This window comes from Glycine max, chromosome 19, assembly GCF_000004515.6.
Source record: "Glycine max cultivar Williams 82 chromosome 19, Glycine_max_v4.0, whole genome shotgun sequence".
Taxonomy (NCBI): Eukaryota; Viridiplantae; Streptophyta; class Magnoliopsida; order Fabales; family Fabaceae; genus Glycine; species Glycine max.
Window position 1 is genome coordinate 49133231 of NC_038255.2, and position 20028 is coordinate 49153258.

Here is a 20028-nt window from a genome sequence, read left to right on the forward strand (position 1 = left end):
TGGCAAAGTCTAAAATTGTTTGCATTAGCTTAAAAGCAGAAGAGAAAATTGTTTGCACTATCTTTCAAGTCTTAAGATAGGTTGGTATAGGTACACCAGACTGTTCTGTCAACTTTTTATAAGCAGCTTGCAACCTTCTAGTGACTGGTCCTACTTCTCCATTGCCAATTATGCGACCATCAACCTTCACTACCTAAAGAAGATATCCAATAAAGTTTAATTTAATCTCATACCATCTAACTCCTATCATCCATAAGGCACAATGCAGAGTTAGTCAGTTTAACCAATGTTCTTATTGCTTGTCCTATCTTTGCTAATTAATTTGCTCTTACCAGTAACAAAAAAAATCATAATCCAAGAGTTTATTGGACACAAAGTTGATCATCATCATCATCATCATCATCGTAATAATATATAACAATCAACATTCTTTTCAGGATTGACAATCATTTGTGCAATTGATTATGAAAGGAATCAGCCAAACAGGTAATATTCTAGATGCATACCCAGCAGCACATTCACACAATATATAATAAGATTCAATTGATAAGGTATAATAAGGCACTTACCGGGCTTAGTTCTCCCATTGTTCCAGTCGTCCATACCTTCAAGACAAGTCTTCTAGTTATAACAACATAAATTGGACCAAATATATACGGAGAGATAAACTAACACTGCCATAAATTACACCAACCCGACTATGGACTATAACTATATAATACCTTGTTTATTTGTGTTAAGTTTTATCAAAATTGAACAACCACAAGTATAAAATCAAATGGTTCTTATTTTATATATTTTAAAAGTATATTACATTATTTTAAATGTACATCAATGGAGTATTAAATAATTTTAGATTAATATAAATTTTTTACATATGATCTATATGATGAAAACTTTCAATTTAACGGTAGAGAAGATTTTAAGATAAAATTATATAATAAAAAGTTATTGAATAGTATAAGAGTATGTGTAACTTCAATAAAAAAAAAGAGTTAGTGTAACTTGTAACAATGAATTAATATATATATAGTGAGAGAGAGAGAGAGAAGATTTTTGAAATTGCATATTTGAACCTCATCTGCAGTATGCACTTCTGACAAGCTGATTCTGCGCTCCTCTAAGGTTAACTGTTCTTTCACCACAAGATCTATTACCTAAAATTGTGAAGCAGAAGAGTTCCATCAATCCTGGAGTACACTTCATTGATATACATAATTTAGAATATCAAGGAGGGAAAACTAATTTTCCATTTTTTTGACTGAAATTATAAACATGACCTTTTCTATTCATCTACTTCATTTCCAACAAAAAAAAAAAAACTATTCTTTGCCAACGCAATGACACTCTAGTAAAGAAAATAATAGTGTTACGTTCCACATCCCAGACGTGAAAATAGGAAGCTAATAATTATAATTACCACTTCCCAAATGTGATTTTTTACTTCTCAGCGGGTTTCCAAACAGACACACAATAGGATACTTAATAACAGTACTACTTACAGTTACAGATGAAATTGGTATTCAGGTGTCATCTTATAATTGCATTGCGTCCGAACATAAATGCTAACATATCTACAAAAATTGGTTTAAAAACAATTGGGTGAATGCACACAACTTACAGTTGCACGAGTAATGCCAGGAAGACAGTAATCAGCATGAGGGGTCAAAACACGGCCTTTTTTAACAACAAACTGCAGAAAGAAGAGCAATAAATGAGTTAAAGTAATTCAAATCATTATATTCTGTACCATACTAAGTGAACCTTGTTGCAAAAAGAATAGCCTGAGATCCTTCTCAAATAGGGAGACTTGACACGAGATGATTTCACATTTTTTTAGCCATGCATTGAGTTGATTGTTTTGTCATCAGCTCAAAGTTATTCATAATGAGTTGTTGTTTTTTATTTATATTATTTTTTTAAAAAAATATAGTGCGTATACAGTATTCCAGAGCTTGGACTCCAAGAAACATCTCCTGCTACCTAGAAAGCCCTAGCAGATAATTAGCAAAACAATAAAGACCCTCCTTACAGTTAGGGCTAATTTGAGGGCAAATTTGAGGGCAAATTTGAGGACATACAATGTTAGTTGCATTGGTTTCTGATAAATAACCATCTTGGTCGAGCATGATTGCATCATCTGCTTTTGCATTATTGCCTTCAATCTGCACTAGGCCAATAATGATATTTTAAAAATGTAGTAAAATATGTCATTGAGACAGGATATTAGCAAGACAGAGAAGTGTTAGCAACACACTCTTTTTAACACATTCTCTACTATTAGTTAAAATTTATTAAAAACTACAAACTAAGGAGAAAGACTCATTAAATAAGGAGGACTAAAAAATTTGCAATTTTCAATAAATTTTAACCAATAGTAGAAAAAATGTTCAAAAGAGTTAGTGCATTGCTAGCATTTCTCTAGTAAGACAAGGTGCAACAAAATTATGATTTCTATCATGCTTGTAACAGTCAATTGAATTATAATATGCTGCGGTTGTAGCTGTGGCAATTAATTGTCCACTGTCTCTTTGCATACAATAAATCATAATAGCAGGGGTAAATAAACATAAACTGCATTTTCTTTTCCCGATACAATATTATCCACAATACTCTATTGAAATTACTCCAACGATTGGTCTGTCAAATTAACTCAACAGCCATCATTGTTACATAGAAATCATCCACTTCCAATCACAGTATTTAACACATTTTAGTTTATTAGTACATGTAAATATGTTGAGGAGAATAGGAAAATACCTTTGCAAGTATGTTATTGAGAAGGTTATTGTGATGAATCTTCGAATCCAAATTCTGGTAAAGAAAACAACAAAAGGGGATGGGACAAAGTCTATTATATTGATCAAACTAAAGGTGTATGCCAATCAAATAGATACTTTTTTGGTTTGAACAAATCTCATTCTTTTACAATTGCATGACAAGCTATCACTAGCCACTTTTAATTATTATTATAATGGCAATAAGTTCTTCAACTAAATAGCATTAAATAATTTATAAATCTTTCTTTCATCAACTCAAACCAGGACAGGACAATGAATTTGGAGATAGCACCATTACACCACTACACATCTTTATATTTTCTATTCGGTTTGTATTTCTTTCAGCCTCTTTCTGTACTCCTCCCATTTTCCATATGACTGACTAACTTTTTAGGCACCTCTCTTTTTTCCTCTCAATCTCCATTATCCATATGTTTATAATTTATGGGGGAAAGAACAAAAGCAAATCCATGCATATGATTATAAACCATGTCAATCAAATGCTTTCCAAAAAACCATGATAACTGGAGACTAATAAGATGTTGGATTTGATATAGTCAAGAGACGCTGACTTTCATCAAGTTTGACCATTGTATTCTGGAGATTTCAACTTCGCACCATTGCCAACTCAAATAATACCTTTCTTACTTCTATATATCGATACCCAAACTCTGATTCTAAATCAGTGGCGTCACTTGGGTTATAATAATAGAAAATCTTGGATGTTTACTATTAGTTAGTACTTAATATAGGACTAAAAATTTAGTAGTAACTCAAACTTATACATATTTTTTTTTTAAAAAAAAGTATAAAAAAAAAACTTACATTAGGTGAATTACGGCGCGTTGTGGCTGTTACAAGAACTATACCACGTCTATTATCATATACTGGGGGCTTCCATTCAGCAAGCACTGCATATTTAAAGAATCAATATAGTATAAATTGTCTATCCATTTGAATATCAGTGAAAACACATGAAAATGCCATCTTGTATTTCTCCACAAATGACACTCTTCCAGAACCAAAATGTTTTCACATTATATCGGGTTAAGCAACCAAATTTTAGCTCATATGAATTATCATGTCAAGTCCATTTAACAGATCAACATGTTAGCCCAAGGAATCCAACATGGCATTTCATTAACTGATGATTCCAAACATTTTAATCTTCATAGCACTGCATGCTTTTGCTTGATCTTAGTTTAAAGACAAGTGTGAAAGTTTACCAAAGCTTAAAAGAACATATCAATTTTTGAAGATTAAAAAATGAATACTTTTTAACAACAGAAATGCTAATTGTTATGAATGAAATTTCGTAAAATTCACATGAAATGTGATTTTGAAAAATCTCACCTTATATATTTTTTAAACGTTTTTAATCAATAGTGGTTCAAAAGAATTCTATCCGTCCATGTCCAAGTCATACAATTCGTGTGGAAATTTTTCGTAACAAATAGCCCTACTTATTTAATAATATTAGTGTCTATCTATCAATATGGAAGTGTCGGCTTAAATGATCTGTCAAAAAATGATTTTTTAATTAAACACCTAATAAGAAATGTCAAACACATGTCAGACAAGTGTTAATGTCGGAAACTTGCCTGACACTGACACTTCAAACAGGATAGGTGGTCGTGCTTCATAGGTGTCAGTGCATTGACCATTCTCCTATTCTTCTATCAGGGGTGGATGAAGCAGAGAGAAGCAGCCCTTGTCTCGAAGGGGCCTAAAGCAGAATAGAAGGCTAAGGAAAAATGAAAAGAAAGAAGAAATGTAGAGATTCCTTTGTGATTTTGTTGGATTTTCATCTTGTAACTCTATAGTGAGCTTATATCTGTATATCCATCTCTATATTTGAGAGACACTCTGTTTTTATCGTAAAACCTCTATGGGGATGAATTGTTGCTAGCTCTGGTGAAGATAAAGTTGAGAAAAATACTTGTTGCTAGCTTAGAGACGATAAGGTTGAGAAAAAAACTAGTTGGATCAAGCTTGAAGAGACTAGTTTTGAAGAAAACTACTTGCTTCTAGCTTGGATAGGCTATGGTAAAAGGAAAAAAACTTACAAATAGCTTGGATAGGCCAGGTGGATCAAAGAACTCTTCAGTTTGATAGTGGACAATCTCACATTTGGTGGGGAATGGACGTAGACTGCATGTTGGAGATACAACCAGTATGAAAATCACCTTTGCAAGCTCTTTTATCCATTTTTGAGTTTGATCTGCTATTAGTCACCTAATATTTTTGTCAATCATTCATTCTTTTTGTCAGCTATGTATTCTCTATCATGTTTTGCTTTCTTCAGTACTTTTGCATAGAGCTCCTTTTGGGGAAAGACTTGATTTGATCCCCTTCTCAAATATTCTTTTATCAACTCAACTAACCACCACGTATACTCAGATAAATTTCACCCAATAAAAGCATATGATTTCTAAATTGAATCCCATCGTAAGTATTTAAACTGTATAATCCATTCAAGTCATAACAACATATTATTGAAAAGATAATTGTGTCTAAACAAAAAGTAATTTCCTAGTTATGTCCCCAAAATCACTGTCATCAAAGATTTAATGCAACAGTAGGGTGGTAGTGTTTCTTCTTTTGATATCAATTGCCCAATAATGCCAAGATTGGTATACAAAAATTCTTTCAGGAATATAACAACTTTGATACTAGCGTCAATGTTACTTATTTGGCAAAGGGATAGGAAGTTACCAATTAATGTACACCCATAAAGATTGAATGCTGGACTCATCCCAGAAGAAACCTAGTGAAACAGAATAATCCTTTACATTAGTTAATCAAACCAGCAGACCCTTTGCATCTTGCTATTATGATAGAGATTTCTGGTCAATATAATAATCAGGACACTGCATAATACCAAGAAGCAGGTTGAGATTCCCTTTTGTGCATATAGTCTATAATATATTATTAAAACTATGAAGCTTCCACCATATAATGCTGAGCATTGTCATGTGACTGATAGATTGAACAGAATTTGATGAATTATTAGCTTTGAAGAAATTACTTAGCTGAAATGATAAATAAGAGAGAGAAAAACCTTTTTCCCTCGTGTTAGAGAAAGCCGGATGTGTGAATTGTCAAACATGCCATTCCTAATTAGAGTTCTGAAAATTGCTTCCTTAATCTGTAATTTTTTGAACAACATTCATTATGATGATAACCTAAACAAGACTGAAGACAGTAGCATTTAGTACTTTGCTTTTTACAGAAAAACAGTACCATATGACTAACATGCTAGATGAACTGAATGCATCTTAGACTCACCTCATCTCAAGTAGGAACATTTTCAAAAGCTAAAGCTTTTGCTGAATCAAACAACCTAATAAGAAGAAAGAAATGTAAGAGGACATTAGGTCAACAACATTGATGATGAGAAGATGTTTTAGAAATAAAACATATTATGAGTATAAAATATATGGCCTTTAGCTTTAGTTTTAATCCAACAAAAAATGTAAAACCATAACACGTAACTGAAGAACATTTCCACTCTTAAAATCAAGAATTGATGAGAATACACTAAGAATTTCCCAATGAAAAAAGTTGTTTTATTAATTTTATATTTGTAATAATTTAACATTTTAGTTACATTGAACAGTGTGCAGTATAAAAGCTTTGAAAAATTAGGAATACGTTCGGTCAGATAATTCTTATGTAATTCTTATAGTTATCAGTTTCTTTCTTCTTTTTTTTTTGACAAAATGTTATCTAAATTGAATATGAAAAACACGACTCTGGCCAGCCATTAATATCACCAAAGCTCACCATACTGGTATGGCACTCTGTCTGGAAAAGATTGAGTGCTGCAGTTCTGACAATCATGGAGAAGCAACTGTGGTTTTCAACCCAAATTGATTTGGTGCTATTAGAATCTAAGAGAATTTAGAAACTGAAAGAGTGAAAATGTATATTATTCAACCCAATGATTACAACAGTCACAACTGACTTATTTATACTAACTGACTAACTGAAGCTAACTGTCAACTAACTATAGTTAGTTGAACTGACAGCTGGAACAACTGTGATAAGACAGATACAGGCAGATTACAGCTGGCATAAGCCACGTTAGCTAACAAGAGGAGTAAAACTCCTAATTCGAGTAAGACTACTCTAATAGGTGCAGTATGCTACTTCAGAGGAAATAGAACTACCCATTGAAAAATGCAACCAAGCATATTTTTTGTACCTTGTGCTATGATTTATTGGAGATTACGCAAGATGTGTATGTGCCTTGTGAGAAGATATGAAAGACTCACAGGAGTAAAAAGAAAAATAATATAATCATGATTTTAAAAGGTAAGGATGCTCTATAGGAAAAGAGAAGTAAATCCTGCAGGCATATCACATATTGCATGTCTAAAATGAATGTAGAAAAGACTATAAAACTACATATGCAAATGAAGAAGAAATAAGAGGAAATATGTCTATACTTCAAATTGCAAAAGCTGGCAAATAACAGTGATACTTATAGCTTTATTGTAGTTCATGATTTACTTATGCTCATTTAATTTAATTTATTAGATTACTAATTCAATTTATGCATTTCAATTAATCACCTAGATCATTATTGGAATAAAGTGACAGTATTATGCATAAACAATTTAACTTCTTAGTTTTTGAGAAATCACCTGTCTAGATGCTCCTCAAGCTTAAATATCTTTCCATTATACACTCGAAGTCCTTCCCAAACTGAGTCACCTCCTTGGACAACTGAATCAAACACAGAAACCTGATAGATCACAGGGTAATAATTTCAAACCATGAGAATCTGTATAACTCTGAAGCTTTGCTCTATCAACAGCATACAGCAGACTTTTAAGTGTCATACAATTAATCACCTTTGCACTATCACGTGGCAGAATCTCATCACCAACCCAAGCAAGCAATTTCCCGTTTGCAGGAACAGGAAGATCAGGATTAGGTAAAGGAGGGCTCAGAAGAGATGACTTTTTCTTCACATGGCGTCGAAGCATATTATACAGGGGTAGACTTTGCTCCAACAAATCATAGAGAGAAAAAGGAAATGGCTGAAAAGAAGACAAATTTACAGTTTAACTTTAGTCAGGTTTTTTGTCACCCATGCCAGTCAAGGTACCCAAAAAAAAATAGTCTTCTTCATTTTCGTATCCTCCAAATTTTTATGTGACTAGCAAACATGGGTTTATAATGAATACCCAATTTTGCATCCAATTGCTATTAGATCAAACAATAATAGTAATACTGTAATAGGAAATGGAGCAAACAATGTCAAAATACAGCCTGATTCTCTCCATAACAGAAACTAAATTGGAAGCATACCATGATGAAAACAACCACATACCTGGGGATACTTTCTTGGTTTCTCAAAACCAGTAGATTTATGTACAGACTTATACCACCAAGGGGCCCACAAGCCGTCTATTGACTTTGGACCTGCTTCCCACCTGAAAAGTTATGAATTGCCAACTCATTATGTATGTTTGCAAAATAATTGTTGCAACAGAAGAATAACAGGATTATTCTTGTATTGTATGTACGCCAATTATTAACTTGATGAATGCCTTAAAAAAAAATTCCAATTACCAAATGACTAAAAAATAATCAAAACTCAGATGATTCTAAATTGAAAAAAAAATTCATAAAAAATAGCACAAGGTCTGTGTTTGCAAGATCAAAAAAATTGAATATAAATATGCATATAGAAAATATAGAAAATTAAGTCACTATTATTAACAACATATTGGAGCATGAAAGAAAGGAAGACAAATTTTTACCATACATAGATCATCCATCTACAAACATTGTGTTTTTCACTTGTCCAGTGCATTAATTTAGCTTTAATGATAACTCATTTTTGTTCCTCCCTCCCCTCTTTGTTTTTAATTAGGGTGGGGGAATTTCAACTTTGTAAAAGGACAAAAAAAAAACTGCATACTTGAGCATTCCAGGTTGAAAAGGAATCTCCAAATCATTACAGAGACCACGTAGAGTAGCCTGCAAATCAACAAGATCATAGTATTGATGCAAGATAATTTAAAAAAATTATTTAAAGTGTTATTTTAAAATAGTTTCTCAATATTATTAATAGGCCGGTGATAAACCCGAATTTGACTGTATTCTAATGTAAGTTTTCATGTTATATTCATGCATTTTGATATATTTTATTTGAAAAAACTCTCTATATAAGTTTGTGAAAGACAAGTGCTTAAGAGATTTCATGTGAAAAAAAAAGCTAAATATCATGAATTTTCGAAACTAATAAGAAGATCAAGGTCACAGTCCGCGATAATTTTGTACGCATGCGGTAATTTTGTACCTATAGATTTAAATCCTAATTGATAATATAAGGAATAAGAGTTGAAGAGCATCATTCTTACCTATTGGTATGTCTATGTTTACTTTTTATAGAATTGTTGGTTTTGCTCTGATCACGTGTGGCTAATTCCCTAGTCCGGGTTTACATGTAACTGTCCAAATGTATTCTTTTCCTTGGTCTTGATGGAATTTCTCATTGTTTTATGTTAATTAATTTTTTTCTTTATTTTAATGTTTATTTGGAACCAGTCATTCTAATATTCAATTGATCGCATAGTAGTGATATCTACACGTAGTTATAAAATGTTTTGCACCAAATTGCATAATCAAACTCTTTTTGGGTAATCTTTGATAGATGAGTTAATCTTTAATTAATCATCCCTAGAATTGATTTTATCATTTAACTTAAATTGATATATCCATGATCATTTAGGTATTGATTTAAGGCAAAGAACATCTTCTGACCTTGATCACAGACTTTAGTTGATTTTGAGAATTAATAATTAACTAGGGAAGGAATTTCATTAGGATTAAGATTGAGGAAAATTTAGTACTAGTGAGTCATAACCCCATGTCACTCCTATTATAACTCAAAACTTCTTTTTTACTCATTTATTTGTTTTCTTATAAAAACCAAAATCATAAAATATTTAAATTTTCTTTTTAATCATCTCTACTGTTAGTATAGTTTAATAAACTTGATTAATTAGGAATATAACTGGTCCTTTGGATTCGATATCTGGACTTTCGAGTTCACTACTACCATTACGTAGAGTACACTTGCCCTTGTGTGAGTCTATCATATTTTACACATAGGCTCAATATTTATATAAGGACAATAATATCCATGATGATGATAATGGCGGCAACTATGGGGTGGCAGTAACTATGGGGGTTGGGATGAAAGTGGGTTGGTGTTGGCTATGAAGTTGTGGCAGCAATGGAAGCAATGTGGTGGTGATAAGAGTGGAACTGTGGAAGTGTGGATGGAACAGCAAGTAGTGGTGATGATAATGATGGTGCAAAGGTGGTGGTGTGAATGAGGTGATAGAGGTTTTTTTTTTTAATTTCAATTAAATACAAGAGAAAATTGTAATGCAGATAACTATGGACGTAATGGAATTATGATTCCCTCCATTTTGAAGGGAATGGTCATTCCCTTTTCATAGTGACTGCGAAACAAACTTTTAGCTCATTCTATCTCGTCTTATTCCAACTAAACCAAAGTGATTTTATATTTATGGTTTGTTCTCTGATAATAATAAAACATGTTCAAAAAGCTCAAGATAATACCTCAGGATCTTGTTGAAGTTCTGCAGCATCAATAACAGGTGGTGCCTTTCCAATTTCATGAAGCTCATTGAATATACAAACCAGCTCAGCCAAACCCAACTCATAGAAAGATGGAGGGACAACCTTGTCAAAGGATGGCTGGACATACACAATTAGGTGGAGTAGACAAGAATAGTCAGGCAGTAACCAGAGAAATAGATAACCACCCAATATCACAAAAATTAATGAAATATTTGCAGCACCTTATATACATTACTTAAACATGATGCTCATAGGCTTTTCACAAGCCAACGTTTTTTGATGTAGATAGATGATAGATCTGTATGTTTTTGGAGCAATACTACATGTGCAGATGAGAAACAACATGCCAAACTGGCTTGTTGATTTAGTGACAAATAAATAATAAATGAAAGACATTTTACCAATATATCAAGAGGATTTCTTATCAGAATGAAGTGCTTTCCTTTCTTCATCAGATCATCTGTCAAACCTTGTAACCGTTGCTTTGATATATGCTGTCAACAGAAAAGTAATGATAAATAATGAAGTTAGAAGAAAACAAACTTGGTTTTGATAACACATTGCAAAAGCTCAAGATAAACTAATTAGTAGTAGTTTGTTTGTTTTTTTGGAACAGTTCATCGGTTTCCTTTCCCCTCCTCTTGGGGACCCCTGTGACAATTACTTTGGGACCATGCCAGTGGTGGGCTACTGGGCCCTTCCCTAGACCTAAAACAACTCCTAGCCAGCTAAACTAGCATAATGCTGAACATAATAGCATAAGATGTTATTTTTGTGCCAATTGAAGGTTCTTGCTTCTGTTTATTTGGCTTACAGCAGAGCTACTGCATCACAAAATTAGCATGAGATAAAATGAATATAAACTTTTTTCACCTCTATAAAAAATCAATGGTATAATATCTCTTGTCATTGAAGTAAATGCTCATATTTTTTTATTATCAAAAATGGTCATATTGTTCCTCTCTATATATATTTTGTGAGAAAATGCATGTCAATAGAGATGTTCTTTACCTTACAGAATCTATATTTCTTCTTTCCTGGACCAAAAATTATGTCATTAGTGACCTTATTTCCATCGGCTTCCTGTCGCATTTGAAACACCAAAATTTTTCAATATGAAGCATAGGAAGAGGATACTACAAGAGACAAGGACACAGGAATGATTATAATAAATGATAACTAAGGAAGCATTGCAATAAAGGTCAATGTCTAGAGCTTGCAAAAGACAGAATCTTCATATTTCTCCAGTAAAAAAGAACGGACCAGCCAGTTATTAAATCAACTGAAGAATTTTAAGAAAATAACTAAATACTGAATTGTGCAGGCTTAATTAATCCCATTTAACATTACGAAGCAGAACAAACTGCACCTAGGCATTGGGGGAAAACCCAAATCGCACATTGATTAGAGATAACATCTGAATAGTGTATATAAGTGGAGAGACAATCCTTATCCTATGAGTTAGTTTTTAAGATGATATTAGAGCCTATTGGGTCACTGTCATATTATCCATTCACCAATCCATGCGGACATGATTCTTAGTCCTTTATATGCTTATATGCTTTGAGGCTTATCTTTTTCAGAATTCTCTCATTCTATACCCCCAAAGTTTAAGAAAGATTTATTTTCCCAGCCAAACAAACAAACAAAAAAAGAAATGTTCATCAGCACTATAGCTAATTAGTTTAAATAATCATAGCACAATCAAATCAGCCTAGTTCTTAGCATCAAGTACAAGAAGATTAGAGGAGAGGTAATGAATTTTGTGACAGAAATACCATTTTGGAGAGTAGCTCCTCCCTGTAGGGTCTATCAAGACCAGTTACTCTAAGGAAATTTGCATAGAGGGGCTCATCAAGCACTTCTATGTCATCCCTCTGCGTGGCACACGGATATAAGCATGGAAATGGAAACACCATGATCAGAAACAGGATTTTCAGGTAATCGTCAATAACAAAGCTCAGTTTCAATTAATTAATGGAATCATTACTCTATCAACTGAAGACTAGGTAATCATTTGTTGACCTAACTTACTAGCAATCATTACTCAAAGAATGCAATATGTTAGTTCCTTGTGTTACATGCATTATCAACGCAAGAGAATAGCAATACATTGGCATGAAAAGGTTGAGTGTGAGAGGTACAATACCTGAGCAAAAGAATACATGAGACTAGTACTGAGGGATCTTGGAGCAGACCAAGAATGAATCACCTCCACTGCACTCTCCGCCATTTCTCACTGACTCAGTTCACCACGCTAAGCTGATTCAATTTTTTTTATTACTAGAGTATGGAATCGATTGGGATTGCCACTTTTCTTTGTGAGAATCCCAATAAAACAGAATATAAAAAGACGGGTCAAAATCTCGAAACAGGAACCAATCCCGAGGAATCTCAAAGGATTAAACAAGTTTTTTTTTTTTTTTCAAATGCTAACTCCTGTCTCAAGCATTTGATGAAGGAATTAAAAAAATATATATTAGATATAAAAAATTATGTTTTCCATAAATTTTTTTCATATTCTCTTCTTCTTTTAGTTTCTTGAACTAATTTATTAAGGGTAACAGAAACATAATAAAGCAAAGAAAGAAAGTAACTACTGAAGTGTACGGTCTAGTTAGATGGTGATGATGATGATGACCAGAATGACCCGTGATGCATTTGGTTTGGCTTTTTGTCTTGTAGTTGCTACCACTTATTAACAGTTGCAATTGCATAAATGTTAGGTCTGGCCAGCAGAGAGCAGATCAAAGGGGTTAAGTGGTTAACTAAGATAGAATGGATGAGAAAGGCCTTCGTCCTCGTCCACGTGCTGGAACCATGTCTTCTTGACAACTGTGACATAAAATCCGATGTATTATCCAATTATTCTTGTATTACATTTACAGCTATCTGGCAATTCGCATTGAACAATTCTAATCTTATCACAATGTCTTAAAGTAGGATAAGTCTTAGGTTTTTATGTTTTCCAATTAATCTTCTTGTTTGCTTTTCTAATGGCAAGTATCCAATGTCTTTCTTCAACGTTTTTAAGAGGATTTTGTGAGTTTAAAATAAGTTACACATATATCTATTGTGTATTATTCAATCATATGATTTATTTTTTCACATCTAATTAAGTTTAATTTTTTATTTTTTCAATTAAAGTCTAAGAACTTTTTAATAAATTTGATATATTTTTTTTATTTCTATTTTAATGTATTTTAAAAAGACACTTACATCCTTAATTAATTCCTAATTTTTCTAATTCTGAACATAGTCTTCTCTGTGTTCTATTAATATTTCCCACCATCGTCAACTATCTGAAGGTAATATTGGTGAAGGTAATAATTGGTTTGGTGTTTGTCGTGATGGGTTTCACAGCAACTTCTTGGGGATATGGCCTTGTCCTCCAGTTTTTGGTTTTGAAGTTATATATATAAATAAGATCTTATTAATTAATGTCTTTAAATATTAATTAATGAACTAAAAAAAAATATTTATCATAAGAAATTATCTTTTAGAATTTTCATTCTCTAGTTGTTTAAACTTTACACAATGACATAGTCAAGTCATGTAAGTAGGTTTTTACCTCATATCAAACCTTCAAAAAAGTTTTTTCTAATTGATATAACTATAACTTAACATTCTGATTTTGTAAAATGTGTCCTAATTTTTGTTCATGTAAAATCTTTTAGAATTGATCATACCTTCAGATAGGACATAACAAACCTTCAAATTTAACTTGTAACAAGAGAAAAACGACTAACATGTTTTCATCTCAAAATGCTTAATTCATATTAAAATTTAAATATTTTATATTTAGTTTATATTAATATTTAAGATTTTTTTTTGATATAGACTATTGTAGTGTTTGGGATTTTATGAATAGGAATCATCCTCCAAAAAGTTGACAAGAAAACTTTATTGTTTGGTGCCTTGGTAGTTTATATTCAGTTTTATAAAACTAATATCCATTTAAAGCAAGCACTACTATCTTTGTTAATGGTGCAAGCTTGTCACAACTTTTGGAGGAGGATTCCTTTTCACAAATCACTTCCTGTAAAGAAACACATCATTCAGTTCGTTGCGTACACGTGTTATCCACTGTCTGTGGCCAATTCTCGTCCCCCAAACTTGTCCTTACCTTCTTTTAATCCAAACATGTTAAAATGGAGCAAAACATAAAAAAAGACATGAATTCTATTTTGTGTTCAGTGTGTTTTTAAAACATCAAACAGATAATATTATTCTTTTTTTTTTATATAGCAAGCGGAACGAAAAAAGAAGCTACAGAACGCCAAAGCAAACCTCACTAGCATCAAAAGCTATGAGAGAAAGAAGAGAAGGATCAAGTTCATGATGTAGAGAAATCTGATGCACCCCCTTGAAGATCCAACTTAGCCATGAAGTCAGCAGGGGCATGATGGACATATATCATCCCATCATTCTTCTTCAAGAAAACTTTGATTTCCCTAACGAGAGATTGGCAGAAACTAGGAGCTAGATTCCTAGCCTGAATCATATGCAAAGCAGCCAAGCAATCCATCTCCAGAACAACATGATGTACTTTTAATTGCCTAGCCACTTTCATTCCAGACAGATAATATCATTCTAAAAAACCAATACAAATCCTGTATAGGCACTAATTACTATTGTCAAATGTTCTTACACTAATTGATTATGAGGAGTACCAGAATATGCCTATCTCATAATTACTAGTCTTTATTATCAATCGAAAAAGAAACGCAAAAAAACATGGAAGGACAGGCTTCACGATATACGCAATAAACTAAATAATGTCAATTTTTATATAATTAAAAATGCTTAATTTTTATATATTGTCAGTGTGATAAAAAATTATATTATCAACTAATTAAAAATCATCATAAATATGATTTTTATAATAGTTATAACAAGTCTATGAATATACACAATAATCTATTATTAGATAATAGTGTGAGAAAGCTTTATGTTGTCAATATATTTAAATTAAATTCTGATTAAATTTATAATAAATAAATATTTATGAATATATGAATTATATTTTAGATTTATAATTCATTGAAGAGCTATTTTTAACTAATGAGTTTTTTTATAAAAAAATATTAAAATTTAGTTTAGAGGTAATGATAAACAGTTAAAAAAATAAAGTATATACATAAAGATAAAATATGATAGTTTGAATTTGTTAAGAGAGAATTTTTTTAGCTAATATGTGACATGCATACTCAAAAGAAAGAAGAAAAGTATTAAAAGTGTGTAATCGAGAGAATTCTAATTTATAATATTGGAGTAGATAGGCTTAAGAGCAGAACCAAAGTATAATTTAAAATCTTTAGTTTCTATCTTTAGCAAGTCTCTGACTAAATATTTATATCTAGGCATATATTTCTCTATCACTTCACCATGTCTTAGGACCTTGCAAGTTAAAAAGGAAAAGATAACATGTGAAAGTCAAATGATCGTTATTGTATATTACGTATATTACTGCAAGTGATACGCAATAGTCTTACAGTGGCTTGATTGTATGATTTCATGTAGCAGAGGAGATTTACCGGCTTCAATGAATCAGTAAGGTCCACAATATCAAGGTTAGCCTGTTTCCCTAGGGAGAGAAAATAGTTGAAAGTTTCAATATTCCGGATAACATATGCAATATAAGCCACCGGTGCTTCCTTTGACAGGCTACTACTACCATCATTATAAATTGCTTTGCATCCACCATCAGATTTGTCAATAGCATATTCATGATTATGTTCACCATTCTCATGTTCAATGTTTGGAGAGTGGCCCTTGCAGCTTGCATGCTGTCTGCAAGAGCCCAAATTCGTCTGATTCAAAAGCATGGCAAGTACTCTAACAAGATGTGGCAGGCAAACTGGATCATATATCACATCAGCACCCAAACTGAAATAAAAAATATAATAAGAATGGCATCTGAATTCCAAACAAATTTAAAGGAACAGTACAAAAAAATTAAGTCTCAGAGGTTGAATAAAAACTTAAGTTGAACTCTCACACAACATCTGGCATGATATCTTGAAGTTGACTTTCTGACGCAGATTCCCATGGCAGATGCAAGCATTTTACCTGAGATACATGGATCAATGCATAATACAGAACCTTGGTACATACAGTTCACTAGAAACTACTGAAAACATGAACAAGGGGATGGGGAAATATGTTGGAGTAAGCACATCAACGCTCTGCAAGAAGATACGTAGAAACTCAAGATTTAAAATACTGGAAATTATTATTTATACAGTTTAGCAAAAATCTCAGTATCATATTCAAAACCTGAGAGAAGAATGCTGAGGGATTACATTTTCTATATGTGACAGAAAAACCCAATGCACAGTCTAAGCAAATTCAGACTCACCATGTTTGGATCTTTGTTTCTTTGCAGCATGTCATCTTCAACATTCAGGTGATTCAATTCCAAATTAAACTTCATGTTAGCTAAAGTTGATAGGTCACCATCACTTAATATCACCTGTTGATAGACGATAACCAAGTCCAAAACTTCCAATTGAGTAAATTCAACTACAATAATATCACCTAATATTACCCATATAATAATTTAAAAAATAGCACTTTTTTCTTGTTTAAATTTCACTCTGTTTTAACTAAAACATCATACTTTAATAGCAGAAATGTCATCAATCAGAATGTTAATGCATGAGTCATCAAGTATAGATGGCTATACCTTGGAAGCTTTCACATGGGCAAGACATAATCCAACTAGGCCAACCCCTGAACCAATCTATTTCAAATTTCAAGAAAGTGCACCAAGGTATAATAAGAACAGCTGAAAGATAATCTTAATGCAACAAATGAAATGACAAAAATTAATAAACAGAACACAAAATTTTCAAACACTGTAAGGGCACAAATATATCTCAGAGCGTCTCTGATAAGTGAAGATGATCACATAATTGTCACATGCAAGGCCACTCATGATTGGATAACATTAAAATTGCTACTTGATTCCAAAAACTGTTAAACATATAACTGACCTCGAAGCATGATTTATTAGAAAATAATTCAGGATGAGAAAGTATCAACTCGGATAGAAACAGACTCGATGGCCATATTGAGCACCTGCACAACCAAACCAATACCAACATTAACAATTTAATGCAGGTTCCACATACACATGGCATATGCATATTGAGGAAAGAAATATTGGACGCTGTAGAAAATTGATAGATCCAACAAAAGCCCAAATCAGTAGCATTGCTGAATTCAATACAAGTTGTATTCTCAAGGAGCAAGAGTACCGATTATAATGGAGAAGCAACTGTTGTATGCAAGTTTAACTCACAACACCATATTGACAAGAACAATTCTAAATCACCCTACTATATTCTCCTACTAATCCTCCTACTTGCTTTGTATGGTAAGTATGAATTTGTTTTCAAGACATTAAATGCAATAACTTTTTCATTTAATACTTTCTTTATAAGGTAGTCGGGGGAGGATTTGTAGGAGGATATAACATTACACTATTGACAAATAACTAACAAGACCACACACAGTTAGCAACAAGACATAACAACCTTGAAATGTTACGTTCTATATGCAACTTTTTGGGATATCAAACATGAGCATACCCAGTATCACCTTCAAGCATGTTCAGAGAACACTGCAACGAAAAGACCAGCACCCTCGAGTGCGGAAAACTTAGGAGTTCAGAACAACCTAGCGACACCAGTTTACCAACCAAAGGTAAGCTGAATGAAATAACATCATAAGAATGAATGGAGAAACATCACCAGAATCACGATTTACCATCCGGAAAGAGAAACGAAATCCTTTTGCAGATTCTGCCATCTCTCTTCCCTAAACTATCATCCTAGCAAAAAAGAAAAAAAGAAAACCATGAAAAAACTTCTGAAGCAACTAGAAAAAGGAAGCTTGGAGAAAGTTGTTGATAGAAGAAAACCTTGAACGAAGAGATGTAGTGAGCATAGAGTTCGTACAAGTGGTCCAACACACAGCCACGGTCGAACTCAACTTGAGTGATGAGTTTCTTGAGAAAAGTCTTCAAGTAAGGAGCATGAAAATCACCCTGCATTTCGCATTCTATAAAATCAATGCAATTAAAGAGAAAAAAGAAACAGAGAGAAAGAGAGAGGAGAATATAAGATTACAGGAGTGGAAAGGCAATGATCCGAGATGAATTGTTGAACTTGGTCGGTGATAGAGCCTCCGCCACACGCCCTGCGTATCTAACTCTGTCATACTTCTACTAATGCCGGAAATACAAAGACGAAGGAAGCAAAGAGAAACCTGGCGTGGGAGATTAAGCACTCGGAAGGTTCCATCGCTAAGATTGCAGAAAGCAGATGCTGACAACAAGGAACAGAGGGATCTAACTCTTGCTCCATCGTCACTTCCACTGCCCGCACTGCGCTGCCACTCGATGCATCAACCTCCTTCACCACTCAACATGGGCTTTTTCACGTTACTCTACCTTTGGGCTCATGTCCCTATAAAAACATGGGCCTCACACTCCTTTACTGGGCCGTTGCTTCCTGCAACACACAAATTACTTTCTGCATCCCCTAATTTTTTATGTTTCCACCTTGCCCTTCCCTTTTTTATAACTTCCTCTCTTACCTCCTTTCCACTGTCGAGGCACTCCTTCACCAATGCATATCTCCAATTTGATGCATGGCCAGCAACTTTGTAGAGACAAGAGTCTTACAAAGTTCCCCTGTTGCAGGTTTTGTTTGTGCCTTTTTGGTTTTCTTTCCTCTTGTAACAAAAAAATAAGACATGATGCTACAAAAATGCATTCTTGGAAATTAATATTTTAAAAATTCCAATTTTAACCATCATTGAAAATAGCAGCTCCCTTTAACTTCACTTTGACAACTTGATGCTTATGTGAAAAACTGATTAGACCTATCTGCCCACTATTGGTAAGGGATACCTGTATGTATCTTACAAGAAAAAAGTTTAATGAACATTCCAAACTCCTATGCAAAACTGATGTGAATTTAGACAATTATTTCATTTTTTTTCTTATTTAGGGCTTTGTGTGTGTGTTTTTTTATGTTAATTTGTGAATTTGTAATTTTTCTCTTTAATTTATCATTTTGCTTGGTTGCATGTGCTTGTGGATGAATTACTTGTAGGAATTTGAAGTGACTTGGGGCAAAGTTTGTGAAAGATTGAAGTGAAAAATTGAAGCAAAGTATACTCAAGCTAGAATTGAAATTTCTTTTTGGAGAAGATGAAAAGGAGAAATCAGCTTAAGCAAAACAACTTTTGGCTTAAGTTGAAACAAGATAGAAGTGCAGAATTACAAAGTTGTAGAATATGCTTAAGCCTAATTTTTTTTGCTTAAGCATATCTTCACTTCACTAAAGTTCAAGATTTTTAGGGATTGTATATATAAATTTTGTGTCTATTTGGGGGTAATACTTTTTTAGCTTGTAAAACACATTCCTTGGGGGGGGAGGGGGAATGGCTCTCCTTGCTCCTTTTTTGCATCTTCTTCCTTCCATCTTGCATTTTGGTGCTACCCATGGAATTGGTAACTAGATTTTGTTATTGCTTGGGGTTTGATTGAATTAAACTTTATACTCATGTATTTTGCTTGAAAAATGTTTATATGCATCTTGTTCTT

The 20028-nt window shown here is 32.9% G+C and overlaps 1 pseudogene across 1 annotated transcript; it reads right to left on the minus strand.

The window, feature by feature from the left end:
• LOC100812350 (branched-chain-amino-acid aminotransferase-like protein 1) lies at positions 1–18842 on the minus strand (annotated as a pseudogene). The gene is made up of 30 exons (XR_001386497.2): positions 18684–18842; positions 18545–18614; positions 18337–18462; positions 18183–18246; positions 18005–18092; positions 17408–17492; positions 17098–17154; positions 16771–16884; positions 16411–16481; positions 15860–16298; positions 14772–14904; positions 12559–12644; positions 12188–12286; positions 11421–11492; positions 10811–10903; positions 10389–10526; positions 8716–8774; positions 8122–8224; positions 7640–7828; positions 7430–7530; positions 6069–6123; positions 5842–5928; positions 5496–5547; positions 3606–3691; positions 2761–2814; positions 2082–2165; positions 1622–1693; positions 1077–1157; positions 570–605; positions 1–193 (listed from the first exon to the last, which is right to left on the minus strand). The product of XR_001386497.2 is annotated as a branched-chain-amino-acid aminotransferase-like protein 1 (transcript).
• Between the last annotated feature and the right edge of the window lie 1186 nt (positions 18843–20028).